The following is a 22,236-nucleotide window of genomic DNA, read 5'->3' on the forward strand; positions in this document are numbered from 1 at the left end:
TTCTTCCCTTGTCTCTCCTTATCTTACCGTCTTTAGACTTTCGAGATACAGCGCGGAAACTGGCCCACTGGCCCATCGGCCCACTGAGTGCACACCGACCAGCGATCCCCCTCCACACTTGCACTATATCCTACACACTAGCGGCAATTTACAATTTGCAGAAGCCAATTAACCTTCAAACTGCACGGCTTTGGAGTGCGGGAGGAGGGCTAAAGTCTAAAGTAAAGTCTCAAGAGGATCCAGGAAATCTGAGACAAAAACAGAGAACACTGGAGAAAGAGTTGATATTTCAGGAAGGTCTCACGTACGGCCTTCACCCTGAATCATTGACTGTTTCTCACAGCACCGGAGGTGGATGACAATAGACAATAGACAATAGCTGCAGGAGGAGGCCATTCGGCCCTTCGAGCCAGCACCACCATTCAATGTGATCATGGCAGATCATTCTCAATCAGTACCCCGTTCCTGCCTTCTCCCCATACCCCCTGACTCCGCTATCCTTAAGAGCTCTATCTAGCTCTCTCTTGAATGCATTCAGAGAATTGGCCTCCACTGCCTTCTGAGGCAGAGAATTCCACAGATTAACAACTCTCTGACTGAAAAAGTTTTTCCTCATCTCCGTTCTAAATGGCCTACCCCTTATTCTTAAACTGTGTGGCCCCTTGTTCTGGACTCCCCCAACATTGGGAACATGTTTCCTGCCTCTAACGTGTCCAACCCCTTAATAATCTTATAGATGGATGCTGGAAAAAAGGAGGGAATGGAGGTCTTACCTTCCTGGAGCCCTGGAGGACGGCTACTGGGGAACGATGGCTGAAGAGGGCCGGGCGAGGAGAGGGAGGGAGGTTGGCAGGATGATCGGAGTGGAAGCTACGGCTGCAACGGGCCTTTGTGGCCAAGTGCAACTGGGACTAAAATGGTGGCAAAATGGCACCTCCTGCATATGGAATCTGTGGGCTGTTTTTTACATTGTGTACTAACTGGGGGATGGAAACATTTGGCCTTTCCACAATCAGTAACCCGTGCCTGCCTTCTCCCCATATCCCTTGATTCCACTAGCCCCTAGAGCTCTATCTAACTCTCTTTTAAATTCATCCAGTGAATTGGCCTCCACTGCCTTCTGTGGCAGAGAATTCCACAAATTCACAACTCTCTGGGTGAAAAAGTTTTTGTCTCACCTCGGTTTTAAATGGCCTCCCCTTTATTCTTAGACTGTGGCCCCTGGTGATTATGTGTGGGGATAGTGTTGTTTGATCTGTATACAAAAAATGTTTTTCACTGTATCTTGGTAAAGGTGACAATAAAGAAACCATTGAACCAGTGAACCATTGAAACGATGGAGTCAAAGGCTTTTGTGAGGTTGAAGAAAGTTTACATACAATCTCTGATGCTGCTACCTGTATTTCTCTTGTAGGGCCCTGGTGAGACCACATCTGGAGTATTGTGTGCAGTTTTGGTCTCCTAATTTGGGGAAGGACATCCTTGCTATTGAGGCAGTGCAGCGTAGGTTCATGAGGTTAATCCCCGGGATGGCGGGACTGTCATATGAGGAAAGATTGGAAAAACTGAGCTTGTCTTCACTGGAGTTTAGAAGGATGAGAGGGGATGTTATAGAGACGTATAAAATTATGAAAGGACTGGACACGCTAGATGCAGGAAAAATGTTCCCAATGTTGGGGGAGTCCAGAACCAGGGGCCACACAGTCGAAGAATAAAGTGGCCATTTAAAACTGAGGTGAGAAAAAACATTTTCACCCAGAGAGTTGTGGAATTCTCTGCCATAGAGGGCAGTGGAGGCCAATTCACTGGATGGATTTAAAAGAGAGTTAGATAGAGCTCTAGGGGCTAGTGGAATCAAGGGATATGGGGAGAAGGCAGGCACGGGTTACTGTGCTAATGTGCGGGGATCGCTGGTCGGTGCGGACTCGGTGGGCCGAAGGGCCTGTTTGCACGCTGTATCTCTGATCAAAACTATTCCTCTCGTGATCTTGCACGCCTGTATACTCCAGCACTTGTTAGTGACTCCTGCCTGTGAATGTAAATGTAAAACACTCTCCTTAGTTACTGCTTGCGATCGTTTAAAATGGTCAACGCTAGCCTCCTGGAATCTGGGATGTGCCCTTTGGAGGTTACTCATTCTGTAATGTTAAAACACGCACTGAACCTTCAGCTCCAGTGGTCTGTGTGACAGCTCTATCAAGGCTCTGAAAGGCTTCATCATTCTCAGAAACCACATGGATTAAACATTGATTGCAACAGGCAAAGAGCCCAATCAACGTCAAGGAACAATTAACAAGAATAGTGGGGTATAATAGTGAGCCAGGACTGAGATATGTGGCCCGAAGGCAATACTAGGGGGTTTAGGTCACGTTATAATCTATGACAATGGAGGAGCTGTTCATAAACCTATCAGCCTCTGAGACCTTACTGGCACGTTCTCAAGCAAGCATTCAGCTCAGATTTACAACACAGTTAGCGATTCAAATTAGCTTCTCCCTTCTGGAAGGCCTTACAGAGCCAGAACGTCGAACATAGAACAGTACAGCACAGGAACGGGCCCTTCGGCCCACAATGTTTGTGCTGAACATGATGCTTAACTGAACTGGTCTCATAAGCCTGCACATGATCCACATCCTTCCATTCCCTGCACTTCCATGTGCCTAACTACTAAAAGCCTTTGTAAGGCCACTATCGTGGCTGCCTCTGCTACCCACCACCTGCCAGTGTGTTCCAGGCCTCCTTCTTCCTCTGTGTAAAATATTGTCCCACACATCTCCATTAAACTTCCCCCCTCTCACTTCGTAGCTATGTCCTCCAGTGTTGGATCTTTGCAGGTCCTTCTGCAGTTGTACAGGGCCCTAGTGAGACCGCACCTGGAGTACTGTGTGCAGTTGTACAGGGCCCTAGTGAGACCGCACCTGGAGTACTGTGTGCAGTTGTACAGGGCCCTAGTGAGACCGCACCTGGAGTACTGTGTGCAGTTGTACAGGGCCCTAGTGAGACCTCACCTGGAGTACTGTGTGCAGTTTTGGTCTCCAAATTTGAGGAAGGATATTCTTGCTATTGAGGGCGTGCAGCGTAGGTTTACTAGGTTAATTCCCGGAATGGCGGGACTGTCGTATGTTGAAAGGCTGGAGCGGCTAGGCTTGTATACACTGGAATTTAGAAGGACGAGAGGGGATCTTATCGAAACATATAAGATTATTAAGGGGTTGGACACGTTGGAGGCAGGAAACATGTTCCCAATGTTGGGGGAGTCCAAAACAAGGGGTCACAGTTTAAGAATAAGGGGTAGGCCATTTAGAACTGAGATGAGGAAAAACTTTTTTAGTCAGAGAGTTGTGAATCTGTGGAATTCTCTGCCTCAGAAGGCAGTGGAGGCCAATTCTCTGAATGCATTCAAGAGAGAGCTAGATAGAGCTCTTAAGGATAGCGGAGTCAGGGGGTATGGGGAGAAGGCAGGAACGGGGTACTGATTGAGAATGATCAGCCATGATCACATTGAATGGTGGTGCTGGATCGAAGGGCCGAATGGCCTCCTCCTGCACCTATTGTCTATTGTCCCTGTCTAAATGTTTCATAAACATTGTGATTGAACCTGCCTCAACTACCTCCTCCAGCAGCTTGTTCAATATACCTAGCACACTTTGTGTCAAAAAGTTACCCCTCGGGATCCTATTAAATCGTTCATAAAGTTCATAAGTTATAGGAGCAATATTAGGCCATTCAGCCCATCAAGTTGAATGAGCGTTTGTCGGCACTGGGCCTGTACTCGCTGGAGTTTACAAGGATGAGGGGGGACCTCATTGAAACTCACAGAACAGTGAGCGGCCTGGATAGAGTGGATGTGGAGAGGATGTTTCCACCAGTGGGAGAGTCTAGGACCAGACACAGCCTCAGAATAAAAGGACGTACCTTTACAAAGGAGATGAGGAGGAATTCTTTCAGTCCGAGGGTGGTGAATCTGTGGAACTCATCTGTGGAGGTCAAGTCAATGGATAATTTTAAGACAGAGATTGATAGATTCTTGATTAGTGCGGGTGTCAGGGGTTATGGGGAGAAGGCAGGAGAATGGGGTTAGGAGGGAGAGATAGATCAGCCATGATTGAATGGTGGAATTGACACGATGAGCTGAATGACCTAATTCTGCTCCTCTAACGTATGAACTTACAAACAGGAAGAGTGGAGAGAAAACTAATAGAAAACAGAAGGTAGACACAAAGTGCTGGAGTAACTCAGCGGGTCAGGCAGCATCTCTGGAGAGAAGGAATGGGTGACGTTTTGGGTCGAGACCTTTCTACGGACTTTTGCGTCAAGTCTGAAGAAGGTTCTCGACCTGAAACGTCACCCGTTCCTTTTCAACAGAGATGCTGCCTGTCCAGCTGAGGTACTCCAGCGTTTTGTGTCTGCCTTTGGTTTAAGCCAGCATCTGCAGTTCTTTCACGCACATTAGAAAACAGAATACAGGTTCTCAGCATTGTGGCACAGTAGTTCCAGGGAAAAGGCCCAATGTTCGCAGGTAGGCTGGGAAATCGGGTAGGCTTATGGAAGGACCGTTCACAAGTCTGGTAACAGAGGGGAAGGAGCTGTTCCTGAGTCTGGTGGTGCGTACATTTAAACTTTTGTAACTACCGCTGGACGGGAGCAGGAGAAGAACTTTCTAGAGGCAGCTTGAAGTGTAGATGGAGTCAATGGTAGGGAGTAGGGTTGCCAACTGTCCCGTATTAGCCGGGACATCCCGTATTTTGGGCAAAATTGGTCTGTCCCATAAGGGGCCACCCTTGTCCCGTATTAGGGCCGGGGGGGGGGGGGGGGGGGTGCTGTAGGCCTGGACACTGTAGGCCCGGACGATGTAGGCCCAGACGCTGTAGGCCCGGACGTTGTAGTCCCGGACAACGTAGGTCCGGAAAGTGTAGGTCCGGACAGTATAAGTCCAGAGGCCGCTGTAGGCCCGGCCAGTGTAGGCCCGGGGCCCGCTGTAGGCCCGGCCAGTGTAGGCCCGGGCGCCGCCTAACGGAGGTTGCATAGCAACCCGCCTCCCGGCCCGGGCGGCCGCTATTGGTGGAGCGGGAGAACATGGTGAGGTCACGTGGTGACGTCACCTTGTCCCGTATTTGGGAGTTAGAAAGTTGGCAACCCCTCGGTGGTGTGTACGTTTAAACTTTTGTAACTACAGCTGGACGGGAGCGGGAGAAGAGGTAGTTGGGCAAGTCCTTGGTTATATTGGCTGCCTTCCAGAGGCAGCTTGAAGTGTAGATGGAGTCAATGGCAGGTAGTCCGGTCTGTGTGATGGACTGGAGTATATCCACAGCTCTCTGCGATTTCATGCAGGGTTTGGGCAATGCCCTTGTCAAACCAAGCTGTGATCCCACACAACACGGTGGCGCAGCGGTAGAGTTGGTGCCTTACAGCGAATGCAGCGCCGGAGACCCGGGTTCCATCCCGACTACGGGCGCCGTCTGTACGGAGTTTGTACGTTCTCCCCGTGACCTGCGTGGGTTTTCTCCGAGATCTTCGGTTTCCTCCCACATTTCAAAGACGTACAAGCACATAGGTTAATTGGCTTGGTAAATGTAAAAATTGTCCCTAGTGGGTGTAGGATAGTGTTAGTGTGCGGGGATCGCTGGGCGGCGCGGACCCGGTGGGCCGAAAGGGCCTGTTTCCGCGCTGTATCTCTAAACTAAACTAAACAACAGCACATTCTCTATGGTGCATCTGTAGAAGTTGGTAAACATTGGAGAGCGTACAAAATGATGAGAGGGGTAGATCGAGTGAACACACAGAGTCTCTTGCCCAGAGTAGGGGAATCGAGAAACTGAGGACATAGGTGGGGGGGTCTCGACCTGAAACATCACCCATTCCTTCTCTCCTGAGATGCTGCCTGACCTGCTGAGTTACTCCAGCATTTTGTGAATAAATATCTTCGATTTGTACCAGCATCTGCAGTTATTTTCTTATACTACATAGGTGGGGCATAGTGTAGATGGGGCATGTTGGCCGGTGTGGGCAAGTTGGGCTGAAGGGCCTGTTTCCACGCTGTATCACTCTAGGACTCTATGACGGTCGCGGGTTCGGGGGTCACGAGCTGCGTTCCGAGTTTGGCCTCCCTTGTGTTCGTTCATCCAAGCTTGGCCCGGTCGAACTGAGCCACCGCCAAGTTCCTCTCTGCCTCCTACAGATTTATTGGTGTCTTTCAATAGTTGCTTCGCGTGACGTCCTGCCCTTTGAAATGCCTGAGTGTGGGCAGCCTGGGAACCATAGCCCACAGGCGATATCGTGGGCTACTCCTACAACACAGTATCATGGAGTTCTGCTCCAGTGAAGGCAGGGGAATGCAAAGCAACCGTGTCTGTGCGCAAACCGCCCCACGCCAGCAGTTCCAAAACATTAAAACAGAGACAACGAGCTGATTGAAAAGTCCCTCCTTTGCTCTCCTTCAAGAGCAGGGGAGAATAACGTTTATTTTTAAATGAGCTTAAAACAAAATTAATTTGTCCCCCAAACTTGGGATGGCACGGTGGCGCAGCGGTAGAGTTGCCGCCTTACAGCGAATGCAGCGCCGGAGACCCGGGTTCCACCCCGACTACGGGCGCCGTCTGTACGGAGTTTGTACGTTCTCCCCGTGACCTGCGCGGGTTTTCTCCGAGATCTTCGGTTTCACTCCCACACTCCAAACACGTGCAGGTTTGTGGGTTGATTGACCTGGTGTAAATGTAAATTGCCCCCGGCGGGTGTAGGATAGTGTTTAGTGTGCGGGGATCGCCGGTCAGCGCGGACTCGGTGGGCCGAAGGGCCTGTTTCGGCGCTGTATCTCTAAACTAAAGGAAGCTCGAAATCTTCTCCCCAGGCAGGCGGCTCCCCCTTCACTGGGATAGAAACCAGAACATTTCTCGGAGTTCAGTTCCAAGGAGAGTTCAGGACATGTCGGGGGGGGAGGGGGGGGGGGGGAGGGGGGAATGGGCACAGATAGAGGGGGAGAGGTGTGGAAGAGGCTACAGGACGCAGAGCCAATGATTCAGACAACTCCCGACAGTCCCAGCCATCCTCCGCTCCCCCTCTTACTGCACTTCAAAGCTCTTGGGAAGTGTTTGTCTGCACTCTGTTATCTTGTTGTTGTTCAGCTTTAAGGCAGCAGCTAACACAATCAGAATGTTGGTGATGTCTCAGTTTAATTTAGTCTAGTTCAGTTTAATTTAATTTAGTTCAGTTTAATTTAGTTACTTGAAGTGAAGTTCAGTTTACTTTACATTACTTTAGTCTAGTTTAGAGACACAGCATGGAAACAGGCCCTTCGGCCCACCCTGTCCGCACCGACCAGTGATCCCTGAGGAAGGGTCTCGACCCGAAACGTCACCCATTCCTTCTCTCCTGAGATGCTGCCTGACCCGCTGAGTTACCCCAGCTTTTTGTGATACCCCAAACAGCTGGGAAGAAACTGTCCCTGAATCTGGAGGTGTGCGTTTTCACACTTCTGTACCTTTTGCCTGATGGGAGAGGGGGGGAAGAGGGAGTGGCCAGGGTGAGACTGGTCCTTGATTATGCTGCTGGCCTTGCCGAGGCAGCGTGAGGTGTAGATGGATCTATGGAAGGCCAGTTGATTTGTGTAGGAACAAAACCTGCAGATGCTGGTATAAAATCGAATGTAGACACAAAATGCACTATCCTACACGAGGGACAATTTACAATTCTTGCCGAAGCCAATTAACCCACAAGCCTGCAAGTCTTTCGAGTGTGCGAGGTAACCGGAGCACCCGGAGAAAACCCACGTGGTCACAGGGAGAACGTACAAACTCCGTACAGACAGTGCCCAAATTTAGGATCGAACCAAATTGGAGGAACAACATCTATTTCACTTGGAAGATACAAAATGCTGGAGTAACTCAGCGGGACAGGCAGCATCTCTGGAGAGAAGGAATGGGTGACTTTTTGGGTCGAGACCCTTCTTCCGACTGATGTCAGGGGAGTGAGCGGGACTCCAACCTTCCTGAGGTCGTCTATTGTTTCGGGACGAGACCCTTCGTCACACGCCGAAAATGACTCGACCCGAAACGTCACCCATTCCTTTTCTCCAGAGATGCAGTCTGACCCGTTGAGTTTAGATTTTTAGATTTTTAGATTTAGATTTAGAGATACAGCACAGAAACAGGCCCTTCGGCCCACCGGGTCTGCGCCGCCCAGCGATCCCCGCACATTAGCACTGTCCTACACCCACCAGGGACAATTTTTCCATTTGCCCAGCCAATTAACCTACAACCTGTACGTCTTTGGAGTGTGGGAGGAAACCGAAGATCTCGGAGAAAACCCACGCAGGTCACGGGGAGAACGTACAAACTCCGTACAGACGGCGCCCGTAGTCAGGATCGAACCTGGGTCTCCGGCGCTGCATTCGCTGTAAGGCAGCAACTCTACCGCTGCGCCACCGTGCAGTTACTCCAGCATTTTGCGTCTATCTTCGGTGTAAAGCAGCATCTGCAGTTCCTTTCGGCACAGGGTCCATGCAGGATATAGAACTTATTGGAATTGTGTTGAGGGGGGACAAGAGCCTTCCTTTCACAGTGAAAGATCAGAGGATGGAGTCCAAGTGACAATGTTGCAGAAATAATCAAGTCAGAAGGTTACAATACCCGGAAGCACGAACAGAAATTTAAAACTTTTATAAAAAGATTTATCAAGTCATCGGACCATCAGACCATATAAAATCATCACACAAATCAACTGTAGACACACAATGCTGGAGTAACTCAGCGGGTCAGGCAGCATCTCGGGTGAGAAGGAATGGGTGATGTTTCGGGTCGAGACCCTTCTGAGTTACTCCAGCATTTTGTGTCTACCAGATTGATTCCTGGCATGGCAGGACTTTCATATGAAGAAAGACTGGATAGACTCGGCTTGTACTCGCTGGAATTTAGAAGATTGAGGGGGGATCTTATAGAAACTTACAAAATTCTTAAGGGGTTGGACAGGCTAGATGCGGGAAGATTGTTCCCGATGTTGGGGAAGTCCAGAACAAGGGGTCACAGTTTAAGGATAAGGGGGAAGTCTTTTAGGACCGAGATGAGGAAGTTTTTTTTCACACAGAGAGTGGTGAATCTGTGGAATTCTCTGCCACAGAAGGTAGTTGAGGCCAGTTCATTGGCTATATTTAAGAGGGAGTTAGATCTGGCCCTTGTGGCTAAAGGGATCAGGGGGTATGGAGAGAAGGCAGGTACGGGATACTGAGTTGGATGATCAGCCATGATCATATTGAATGGCGGTGCAGGCTCGAAGGGCCGAATGGCCTACTCCTGCACCTATTTTTTATGTTTCTATGTTTCTATGATTTAAACCAGCATCTGCAGTTCTTTTTCCTACACAAATCAACTGGCCTTCCGTAGATCCACCTACACCTCACGTTGCCTCGGCAAGGCCAGCAGCACAATCAAGGACCAGTCTCACCCCCGGCCACTCCCTCTTCTCCCCTCTCCCATCGGGCAAGAGGTACAGAAGTGTGAAAACGCACACCTCCAGATTCAGGGACAGTTTCTTCCCAGCTGTTATCAGGCAACTGAACCATCCCACCACAACCAGAGAGCGGTGATGAACTACTATCTACCTCATTAGAGACCCTCGGACTGTCTTTGATCACACCTTACTGGCTTAATCTTCCACTAAATGTTATTCCCTTTATCATGTGTCTGTAAACTGTGGACGGCTCGATTGTAATCATGCATTGTCTTTCCGCTGACTGGTTAGCACGCAGCAAAAGGTTTTCACTGCACATGTGACAATAAACTAACCCTAAACTCAAACTCTACTCAAATCATGGGAAGAAAGTGAGCATTTAGGAGGCCATTCGTGTATATACCTGACCCCAACAGTAACAATCGTTCGCACACATGCGATTGAATCCCAAAAGGCAGCAGAAGTGATTTTGAAAATGAACACTAGTCCTTGTTTAGTGGAAGTAACCTGAATCGAGATATCACCCACATTGGGCAGCAGGATGGCAGAGTAGGTAGAGCTACCCCCTCAAAGCACCAGCGATCCGGGCTCCATCCTGACTACTGGTGCTGTCTGCGTGGAGTTTGCACGTTCTCCCCGTGACCTCGTGGGTTTCCTCCGGGCGCTCCGGTTTCCTCCCACATCCCAAAGACGTGCGGGTTTGGGGGTTAATCGGCCCCTCTGTAGATTGCCACTGGGTGTGGATGAGAAAGTGGGATAACGCAGAACTGGTGTGAACGGGGGGTCGATGGTCAGCGTGGACTCGGTGGGCCGAAGGGCCAGTTTGCCTGCTCGATCTCTCGATCAACCAATTCAATCAAATGCTAGGAGGCCTTTTGACAGGCCACAGAGCTGGCCGAGAATGGATCCTTGTTCAGTCCGAAGAAGGGTCTCGACCCATTCCTTCTCTCCGGAAATGCTGCCCCTGAGTTACTCCAGCATTTTGATTTTGTGCCGATCACCTGCAGTGAATGGCGATCATGGCAGATGCAGTTTAATGTGGATAAGTGTGAGGTTATCCACTTTGGTGGTAAGAATAGGAAGGCAGAATGTTATCTGAATGGTGTCAAGTTAGGAACAGGGGACGTACAATGAGATCTGGGTGTCCTAGTGCATCAGTCAGTGAAAGGAAGCATGCAGGTACAGCAGGCAGTGAAGAAAGCCAATGGAATGTTGGCCTTCATAACAAGAGGAGTTGAGTATAGGAGCAAAGAGGTCCTTCTGCAGTTGTACAGGGCCCTAGTGAGACCGCACCTGGAGTACTGTGTGTAGTTTTGGTCTCCAAATTTGAGGAAGGATATTCTTGCTATTGAGGACGTGCAGCGTAGGTTTACTAGGTTAATTCCCGGAATGGCGGGACTGTCATATGTTGAAAGACTGGAGCGACTAGGCTTGTATACACTGGAATTTAGAAGGATGAGAGGGGATCTTATCGAAACGTATAAGATTATTAAGGGGTTGGACACGTTAGAGGCAGGAAACATGTTCCCAATGTTGGGGGAGTCCAGAACAAGGGGCCACAGTTTAAGAATAAGGGGTAGGTCATTTAGAACGGAGATTAGGAAAAACATTTTCAGTCAGAGAGTTGTGAATCTGTGGAATTCTCTGCCTCAGAAGGCAGTGGAGGCCAATTCTCTGGATGCTTTCAAGAGAGAGCTAGATAGAGCTCTTAAGGATAGCGGAGTCAGAGGGTATGGGGAGAAGGCAGGAACGGGGTACTGATTGAGAATGATCAGCCATGATCAAGTCAAGTCAAGTCAAGTCAATTTTATTTGTATAGCACATTTAAAAACAACCCACGTTGACCAAAGTGCTGCACATCTGATTAGGAAAAAAAAAAGAAACATACAGTCACATTGAATGGCGGTGCTGGCTCGAAGGGCCGAATGGCACCTCCTGCACCTATTGTCTATTGTCTATTGAATGGGAATAGCAGGGGTTGGCAGGTTTGCTGAAACCACGTTACTTTCTCTTTGACTTAAACCTGCATCTGCAGTTCCTTCCTGCACATTTGTACCACCTCCGTTGCCCTTGGTAACTGGAACTCTGCGGGCAGCTACAAAACTGCGGATTGGATCTCGTCGTGCTGAGCCACCGCGGTCGAAACACCCACGGCTGGATCAGTGCAGGGGTGAGTGATGAACGACACACTTGGGCTGGTCCTTCCACCCACAATGCAAGTGTCTGAAGTGATGCATTGTGCCTCTCCGCTTGGCTGACTTGCGTGTATGGCCCAAGGTCAACAGCATTCACAGATTCCAACGCAACCCTCCCTTCCCCATCACACCACACATCAGCAACGCCCCGCTTCACACCGGCACTTCGCAAGCTCAACCTGATCCCAACATTGTGCCGCTCAGCGTGGCCGCATCTGGATTGGCCACCTTTCCCCGTCCGGCGCGGCCTGGTACGTGGCAACTACAACAGCCTGACCACGGGAGAAGACGGCAGGGGAAGAGAAATGACATTCTGGCCTTCCATCACAGTGAGGAGGTGGCTGGAGGAGACTCACTGTGATGGATGTTTCTTTTTGTTTGATTGTGTGGGTGTGTTATTGCTTATTTTTATTGCTCTTATTGTTGGACTGTGGGTGATCTTTCATTTCGCTGCACATTTATGTGTACGTGACAAATAAAATTGACAATTGATATTGACTATTGAGACCTCGATAGACATAAAAATGCCGGAGTAACTCAGTGGGACGGGCAGCATCTCTGGAGAGAAGGAATGGGTGACGTTTCGGGTCGAGAACTTCCTTCAGAATCAGCCTTCTCTCCAGAGCTGCTGCCTGACCCAGCCAAGATACTCCAACAATTTTTTTTTAAAATTGTGTCTATCTTCAGTGTAAACCAGCATCTGCAGTTCCTTCCTACAGATTTAGTCTGAAACCTTGAGCAATGTTGGAGGAATAGTGTCGGGTAGACACACAGATTCTCTTGCTTGTAATCAAGAACCAGAGGTCATAGGTTTAAGTTGTGGGAGGAAAGATTTAACAGGAACCCGAGGGGTTACTTTTCCACACAGAGGGTGGTGGGTGTATGGAACGAGCTGCCGGAGGAGGTAGTTGAGGCAGGGATTATCGCGACGTTGAAGAAACATTTGGACAGGCACACGGATAGGACAGGTTTGGAGGGATATGGACCAAACGCGGGCAGGTGGGACTAGTGTGGATGGGGCATGTTGGCCGGTGTGGACAAGTTGGGCTGAAGGGCCTGTTTCCACGCTGTATCACTCTATGACTGTATGGAGCTTCAAGTCTGGAGGACATGGATTGGCGATGTTTCTGGTTGGGACCCTTCTTCACATGCTGCCTAACCGGTTGAGTTACTCCAGCATGTTGTGTCTTTTTTTTTTGTAAATCGTCGTCTGCAGTTCCTTCTTTCCACATTGTGCAATAGTTTCTCTCCATGGTGAAGAATGAACATTATGAACAGAGAATACAATTGCTCCACAACACCTGTCCCTTTACCTCCCCCCTCAACTCCATCCTCGGACCCAAACACTTTCCAGGTGAGGCAGAGGTTCACCTGCACCTCCTCCGACCTCATCTACTGTATCCGCTGTTCCAGATGTCAACTTCTCTACATCGGTGAGACCAAGCGCAGGCTCGGCGATTGTTTCACTGAACACCTCCGCTCAGTCCGCCTTAACCTACCTGATCTCCTGGTGGCTCAGCACTTCAACTCCCCCTCCCATTCCCAATCTGACCTTTCTGTCATGGGCCTCCTCCATTGTCAGAGTGAGGCCCAACGTAAATTGGAGGAACAGCACCTCATATTTCGCTTGGGCAGTTTACACCCCAGCGGTATGAACATTGACTTCTCTAACTTCAGACAGTCCCTGCTTTCCCTCTCTATCCTCTCCCCTTCCCAGTTCTCCCACTAGTCTTCCTGTCTCCGACTACATTCCATCTTTGTCCCGCCCCCTCCCCTGACATATCAGTCTGAAGAAGGGTCTCGACCCGAAACATCACCCATTCCTTCTCTCCCGAGATGCTGCCTGACCCACTGAGTTACTCCAGCGTTTTGCGTTTACCTTCGATTTAAACTAGCATCGGCAGTTTTCTTTCCAATACAATTGCTCCGCTTGGCAACTGTGAAAGGTTGGGAACATTATTCCCAATCCCTGAATAATCTGTACAGAACAACAGCTGAATAATCAGTGAAGAAATGCAGAAAAATCACTGGATCATCCCTGAAAAATCAATGCAGATTATCTCTGAATAATCAGTGCAGAACAATCACTGAATAATCTGTATAGAACAACAGCTGAATAATCAGTGAAGAAATGCAGAAAAATCACTGGCTCATCCCTGAAAAATCAATGCAGATCATCTCTGAATAATCAGTGCAGAACAATCATTGAATAATCTGTATAGAACCACAGCTGAATAATCAGTGAAGAAATGCAGAAAAATCACTGGCTCATCCCTGAAAATTCAATGCAGATCATCTCTGAATAATCAGTGCAGAACAATCACTGAATAATCATGTGCTATTCCTGAACAATCAGTGCAATCCAAATCCTTAATATCCAGTGTTGAACAATTCCTAAATAATCAATGCAGATCGTCTCTGAATAATCAGTGCAGAACAATCACTGAATAATCAGCAAATCATCATTGTCACAGTAATAAACAATAACATTTCAGAATGGGCCAACTCATAATCGAAAAACCCTCAAAAAATGTTGGAAGAAACTTTAACCTATTAACATGTTTGATTAACCTGAAACCCAACACAAATGAAGCATTCTGATTAATATTAAAATTCCAGAATAATTGCCTATTCATCATAATCAATAACAAAGCATGAATAATTTTTAGCAGCCCTAATAAAATCAGATTTTCAGGTAAACAATTGTTCTTTGTAATGCCAGAATAATTAGCAAGCACCATCTATTCAGAAAATGTTCACAAAATCCTACGTAATTAATTCATTGCAATCAGTCAGGATATTGAGTATAGAAGTTGGATGCTAGTTGGTCACAGTTGTTCTTGACGTGAGGCCGCATTTGGAGTATCGTGTTCAGTTTTGGTGACGATGTTAGGGACAGCATTGTTAAACTGGAAAGAGTGGAGAGAAAATTTACAAGGATGTCACCAGGACTTGAGGGTCCGAGCTGTAGAGAGAGAGAGAGGTTGAGCAGGCTGGGACTTTATTTCTTGGAGCACAGGAGGATGATGGGTGTTCTCATAGAGGTGTATAGGATCGTGAGGGGAATGCACAGAGTATTTTATTCTTCAAAAAGACTAAACGTTCTTAAAGTAGGGGAATCGAGAACCAGAGGACTTCGGTTTAAGGTGAGAGGGGAAAGATTAAATAGGAAATTGAGCAGCAACTTTTTCATTCAGAGGATGGTGGATATATGGACTAGGCTGCCAGAGGAAGTAGTTGAGGTACGTACTATAACAATATTTAAAAGACATTTGAGCAGGTACATGGATAAGAAAGATTTAGAGGGGTGACGGGCAAATGTGTGGCAGGTGGGACTGGTGTAGATGGTACTGTCTTGGTCAGTATGGGTTAGTTGGGCTGAAGTGCCTGTTTCCGTGCTGTGTCACTCCAAACGGCCAATCCAATATAATCAATAGTAGAAATTGACACAAAATGCTGGAGTAACTCAGCGGGTCGATAGGTTATTTATCAACCCTGAAATGACGGGTTGGACAGGCTGGATGCAGGAAGATTGTTCCCGATGTTGGGGAAGTCCAGAACAAGGGGTCACAGTTTAAGGACAAGGGGGAAGTCTTTTAGGACCGAGATGAGAACTTTTTTTTCACACAGAGAGTGGTGAATCTGTGGAATTCTCTGCCACAGAAGGTAGTTGAGGCCAGTTCATTGGCTATATTTAAGAGGGAGTTAGATGTGGCCCTTGTGGCTAAAGGGATCAGGGGGTATGGAGAGAAGGCAGGTACGGGATACTGAGTTGGATGATCAGCCATGATCATATTGAATGGCGGTGCAGGCTCGAAGGGCCGAATGGCCTACTCCTGCACCTATTTTCTATGTTTCTTTGATCAACAGAATCCCCACAATCCCAAACGCATCAACAGAAAAATTGCAGTCCCAAATAAGGCAATAAAGAACCACATTTTCACACAAGCAATTCAAAAGTCCAGCATAACCAATATATCACAGTCCCAAAGTACGGAACAAGTTCATTGGCATTCCAGAGAAATGATCCATCCTTTAAAAAAATGAACAAAAAAGAGCAAATACCAGGGTAACCATCAAACTAGTAAAATAACAGCACCAGAGGCTAGGTTGGAGATGAATGAGAAGAAATGTAGTCCTTAAATAATCACGGTATTTATTCACAAAATGCTGGAGTAACTCAGCGGGTCAGGCAGCATCTCAGGAGAGAAGGAATGGGTGACGTTTTGGGTCGAGACCCTTCTTCAGGGTCTGAAGAAGGGTCTCGACCCGAAACGTCGCCCATTCCTTCTCTCCTGAGATGCTGCCTGACCCGCTGAGTTACACCAGCATTTTGTGATACCTTCGATGTCAGAATAATGATCAATGTTAAAAAAAACACGCTAATTCGTTTCAATTACAAAATAATGGCAATCTTAGAATAATCATTTTATCAAAGCCCCGACATTTATCAGTTCATCATGATTTTATATTCTGTATCTCAATCCCAGAATAACTGGCACCTCATTATATTCGCAGATCAAACTGGTTTGGCGGTGAACTGCTGATTGATTAAACTTACCGAATAGTGAGAGGCCTGGATAGAGTGGATGTGGAGAGGATGTTTCCACTAGTGGGAGAGTCCAGGACCAGAGGCCACAGCCTCAGAATTAAAGGACGTACCTTTAGCAAGGAGATGAGGAGGAATTTCTTTAGCCAGATGGTGGCGAATCTGTGGAATTCATTGCCACGGAAGACTGTGGAGGCCAAGTCAATGGATATTTTTAAGAGATTGATAGATTGTTGATTAGTACGGGTGTTAGGCAGGGCCATCTTTACAGCATTATGGGCCCCGGGCAAAGCAGTGTACTGGGGCCCCTACGACAACTACTCACAGGAATAAAAATGTAAATGGTCGATAAAATTAAACATATATTTATTTTATTGGCACTTCCAACAAAAGCACTTAGCGATGGACTTAGGGTGCTACATTGTTGCGAAAAGCACTTACAGGTCGCTGTGAGAAGCACTTAGGGATGGAAAAGCAAAGCACTTAGGGAGCTCATTGTTGCGAAACAGATCGCTGTGAGAAGCACTTAGGGATGGAAAATGTTGCGAAAAAACACTTAGGGACCGAAAATGTTGCGAAAAAAGCACTTATTGAACCTACATTTTTAAAGTAGTATTTATTTATTGCAAGTCACTTAACATACACAGATCAGCATGGGGCCCCTATGCTCGTGGGGCCCCGGGCAAGTGCTCATCAGGCCCATGCGTTAAGACGGCCCTGGTGTTAGGGGTTATGGGGTGAAGGCAGGAGAATGGGGTTGAAAGGGAAAGAAAGATCAGCCATGATTGAATGGCGGAGTAGACTTGAGGGGCCAAATGGCCTAATTCTGTTCCTATGATCTTATGCTCTTATGATAACATGAATTTATGAATTTGTTGATTGCAGGAACATGATGAAGTAAGCCACCAGAATCCTTGCCTAATGATAAATGTCCACAATCTTGCATTAATCAAGATTTTACAACAATCCGAGAGTAATGAACAATATGACAAAATTGTATTAGTAATTGAATCAGCACAGATCCTGATGAAGTAAATGGATCATCTGTAATAATCCTAGAAAAATCAATTAGCAACCCAATATGAACCACTTCTATAAAAATAAACCTTCCATAAAAGTCCAGTAACCAATTCCAGATCATTGACAATGTGTCAAAATCCCAGGTTAATTCAATGTTACATTCCTACACATGGTAATAAAGCTTCAAATACCCACACAAATCAACAAAATCTCACAATAAGAGGACATCGCGATCATCAAATAACCACAAACCATTAAAATAGACAATAGACAATAGGTGCAGGAGGAGGCCATTCGGCCCTTTGAGCCAGCACCGCCATTCAATGTGATCATGGCTGATCATTCTCAATCAGTACCCCGTTCCTGCCTTCTCCCCATACTCCCTGACTCCGTTATCCTTAAGAGCTCTATCTAGCTCTTTCTTGAATGCATTTAGAGAATTGGCCTCCACTGCCTTCTGAGGCGGAGAATTCCACAGATTTACAACTCTCTGACTGAAAAGGTTTTTCCCCATCTCCGTTCTAAATGGCCTACCCCTTATTCTTAAACCGTGGCCCCTGGTTCTGGACTCCCCCAACATTGGGAACATGTTTCCTGCCTCTAACGTGTCCAACCCCTTAATAATCTTATACGTTTCGATAAGATCCCCTCTCGTCCTTCTAAATTCCAGTGTATACAAGCCTAGTCGCTCCAGTCTCTGAACATACGACAGTCCCGCCATTCCGGGAATTAACCTGGCGATCCTACGCTGCACGCCCTCAATAGCAAGAATATCCTTCCTCAAATTTGGAGACCAAAACTGCACACAGTAAAATAAATCGAAGAGAAGTCATATAAGGACAACTTTGCTGTACAGGTTCAGCAGGGTGGTGCAGCTGGTAGAGCTACTGCCTCACAGTGCATAGGGACATGGTTCGATCCTGACCTCGGGTACTGTCTGTGTGGAGCTTGCACGCTCTCCCCGTGTCAGCGTGGGTTTCCTCCCACATGCCAAAGACGTGTGGGTTTGTACGTAGGTTAATTGGCCCTCTGTAAAATGCCCCTAGTGTGTCAGGAGTGGATGAAAAAGTGGAATACCATCGAACTAGTGTGATCAATGGACTCGGTGGGCCAGGGGCCGGTTTCCTTGCTGTGTCTCTCAACTAAACTAAAAGCACAATCTCCGATTAATAAAATGACTCTTTAAAACCTCAGAACAATCAGGTCACGTTTCCCACAAAAAATAAATCATTTAAATGTTTAAATTTTTTTTTAAGTAATCAATGATTTCTCACTCTAGATACATTAAATATGCATTAAAACATCATAATAATTAATAATTCAACACCAACTGAGGAGAATCAGAATTCCCTCATGCCAGAATCACCAAGTGTTGCTTAATGCCAGATTAATTTCAACTCAGCACATCCCAGGAGAGTGAAAAATTCTTCAAAATCTCATTAAAAAACAGCAAATCTCAATTCCCCAATCCCAATACAATCCAGTCCATCCCGGGAATACTCAATAACTCATTAACATTGTAGAATAATCAATAATTATCAAACAATAATTACAGTGAAGGCTTTTCACTGTACCTCAGTACATGTGACAATAAACTCAACTAAACTAAACTTACTAAATCATTTATTCAAAGCTCATACTCTACAGAACCCCAGATTGTAATCCCTGAATTTTCACATCCCTGAATTATCAACATTCTGCTTCAATCAGAGAACAACCATCAAATGTTCACAATCTCCGCAATTCATTCCTAATTTGTGTAATCAGAGAGACCTCAATGTCTCAGAGTAATCATTGGTTTGGGATTCAAAGTGCTGGAGTAACTCAGCGGGTCGGGCAACATTGGGGACGACATTGAAAACTGTGTAACTTTGTCCGCGCCCTTTATGTGGTGACTCTTTGCATACCTTGTGTATGGGTACGCAAAGCAAGGAATTCCACCGTGACATGACACATGTGATAATAAAGACCTGGAGTACTGTGTGCAGTTTTGGTCTCCAAATTTGAGGAAGGATATTCTTGCTATTGAGGGCGTGCAGCGTAGATTCACTAGGTTAATTTCCCATCGGAAATACTTTCCCAAAATGACCCAAAAGTATCAATCAATCAATCAATCAATCAATCATTGGAGAACATAGATAGGTGATGTTTCCCAAAATGTTCCAAAATGTCACCTATCCATGTTCTCCAGTGATGTTGCCTGACCTGCTGAGTTACTCATGGATGAACTACAACAAGTGTTCATCCCAGTTTGGCAAAAGAACAAACCAGGAAAGGAAGTGCATCCGTGGCTAACAAGGGAAATCAAGGATAGTATTAAAACAAAAGATGAAGCATACAGATTAGCCAGAAAAAGTAGCATACCAGAGGACTGGGAGAAATTCAGAGTCCAGCAGAGGAGGACAAAGGGCTTAATTAGGAAAGGGAAAATAGACTATGAGGGAAAACTGGCAAGGAACATAAAAACAGACTGCAAAAGCTTTTATAGATATGTCAAGAGAAAAAGATTAGTTAAGGCAAATGTAGGTCCCTTGCAGTCGGAAACAGGTGAATTGATCATAGGGAACAAGGAGATGGCAGACCAATTAAACAAAAACTTTGGTTCTGTCTTCACTAAGGAAGACATAAACCGTCTGCCGGAAATAGCGGGGGACCGGGGGTCTAATGAGATGGAGGAACTGAGGGAAATCCAGGTTAGTCGGGAAGTGGTGTTAGGTAAATTAAATGGATTAAAGGCAGATAAATCCCCAGGGCCAGATAGGCTGCATCCCAGAGTGCTTAAGGAAGTAGCTTCAGAAATAGTGGATGCATTAGTGATAATTTTTCAAAACTCTTTAGATTCTGGAGTAGTTCCTGAGGACTGGAGGGTAGCTAATGTAACCCCACTTTTTAAAAAGGGAGGGAGAGAGAAAACGGGGAATTATAGACCAGTTAGCCTAACATCGGTAGTGGGGAAAATGCTAGAGTCAGTTATTAAAGATGTGATAGCATCACATTTGGAAAGTGGTGAAATCATCGGACAAAGTCAGCATGGATTTACCAAAGGCAAATCATGTCTGACGAATTTTATAGAATTTTTCGAGGATGTAACTAGTAGAGTGGATAAGGGAGAACCAGTCGATGTGTTATATCTGGACTTTCAGAAGGCCTTCGACAAGGTCCCACATAGGAGATTGGTGTACAAACTTAAAGCACATGGTATTGAGGGTTCAGTTTTGAGGTGGATAGAAAAATGGTTGGCGGACAGGAAGCAAAGAGTAGGAATAAACGGGTCCTTTTCGGAATGGTAGGCAGTGACTAGTGGGGTACCGCAAGGCTCAGTGCTGGGACCCCAGTTATTTACAGTGTATATTAATGATTTGGACGAGGGAATTGAATGCACCATCTCTAAGTTTGCGGTTGACACGAAGCTGGGTGGCAGTGTTAGCTGCGAGGAGGATGCTAGGAGGCTGCAGAGTGACTTGGATAGATTAGGCGAGTGGGCAAATGCATGGCAGATGCAATATAATGTGGATAAATGTGAGGTTATCCACTTTGGCGGCAAGAACAGGAAAGCAGACTATTACCTGAATGGTGACCGGTTGGGAGAAGGGGAGATGCAACGTGACCTGGGTGTCATGGTGCACCAGTCATTGAAAGCAAGCATGCAGGTGCAGCAGGCAGTGAAGAAAGCGAATGGTATGTTGGCATTCATAGCAAGAGGATTTGAGTTTAGGAGCAGGGAGGTTCTGCTGCAGTTGTACAGGGCCTTGGTGAGACCGCACCTGGAGTATTGTGTGCAGTTTTGGTCTCCTAACCTGAGGAAAGACGTTCTTGCCTTAGAGGGAGTACAGAGAAGGTTCACCAGATTAATCCCTGGGATGGCGGGACTTGCATATGAGGAAAGACTGGATAGACTGGGCTTGTACTCGCTGGAATTTAGAAGACTGAGGGGGGATCTTATAGAAACATATGAAATTCTTAAGGGGTTGGAGAGGCTAGATGCGGGAAGATTGTTCCCGATGTTGGGGGAGTCCAGAACCAGGGGTCACAGCTTAAGGATAAGGGGGAAGTCTTTTAGGACCGAGATGAGAAAACATTTCTTCACACAGAGAGTGGTGAGTCTGTGGAATTCTCTGCCACAGAAGGTAGTTGAGGCCAGTTCATTGGCTATATTTAAGAGGGAGTTAGATGTGGCCCCTTTTGCTAAAGGGATCAGGGGGTATGGAGAGAAGGCAGGTACAGGCTACTGAGCTGGATGATCAGCCATGATCATATTGAATGGCGGTGCAGGCTCGAAGAGCCGAATGGCCTACTCCTGCACCTATTTTCTATGTTTCTATGTTTCTATGTTTCTACTCCAGCACTCCAGCACTGGAGCGACTGGGCTTGTATACGCTGGAATTTAGAAGGATGAGAGGGGATCTTATTGAAATATATAAGATTATTAAGCAATTGGACACATTAGAGGCAGGAAACGTGTTCCCAATGTTGGGGGAGTCCAGAACCAGGGGCCACAGTTTAAAAATAAGGGGTAGGCCATTTAGAACGGAGATGAGGAAAAACTTTTTCAGTCAGAGAGTTGTAAATCTGTGGAATTCTCTGCCTCAGAAGGCAGTGGAGGCCATTTCTCTGGATGCTTTCAAGAGAGAGCTGGATAGAGCTCTTAAAGATAGTGGAGTCAGGGGGGGTATGGGGAGAGGGCAGGAACGGGGTACTGATTGTGAATGATCAGCCATGATCACATTGGATGGATCTGCTGGCTCGAAGGGCCAAATGGCCTCCTCCTGCACCTATTGTCTAAAGTATCAATCAATCAATCAATCATTGGAGAACATAGATGACGTTTCCCAAAATGACCCAAAAGTATCAATCAATCAATCAATCAATCAATCAATCATTGGAGAACATAGATGGGTGATGTTTCCCAAAATGACCCAAAATGTCACCTATCCATGTTCTCCAGTGATGTTGCCTGATCTGCTGAGTTACTCCAGCACTTTGTATCCTTTTGTGTGTTAACCAGCATCTGCAGTTCCTTATTTCTTCTCA

General features: G+C 46.7%; 1 protein-coding gene across 1 annotated transcript in view; it reads right to left on the minus strand.

The window, feature by feature from the left end:
• Window positions 1-22,236, minus strand: part of lmx1al (LIM homeobox transcription factor 1, alpha-like) — a 90,845-nt gene that overhangs the window by 64,809 nt on the left and 3,800 nt on the right. The gene's annotated exons all lie outside the window — the stretch shown is intronic.

This window comes from Rhinoraja longicauda, chromosome 37 (genome assembly GCF_053455715.1).
Source record: "Rhinoraja longicauda isolate Sanriku21f chromosome 37, sRhiLon1.1, whole genome shotgun sequence".
Classification (NCBI taxonomy): domain Eukaryota; kingdom Metazoa; phylum Chordata; class Chondrichthyes; order Rajiformes; family Arhynchobatidae; genus Rhinoraja; species Rhinoraja longicauda.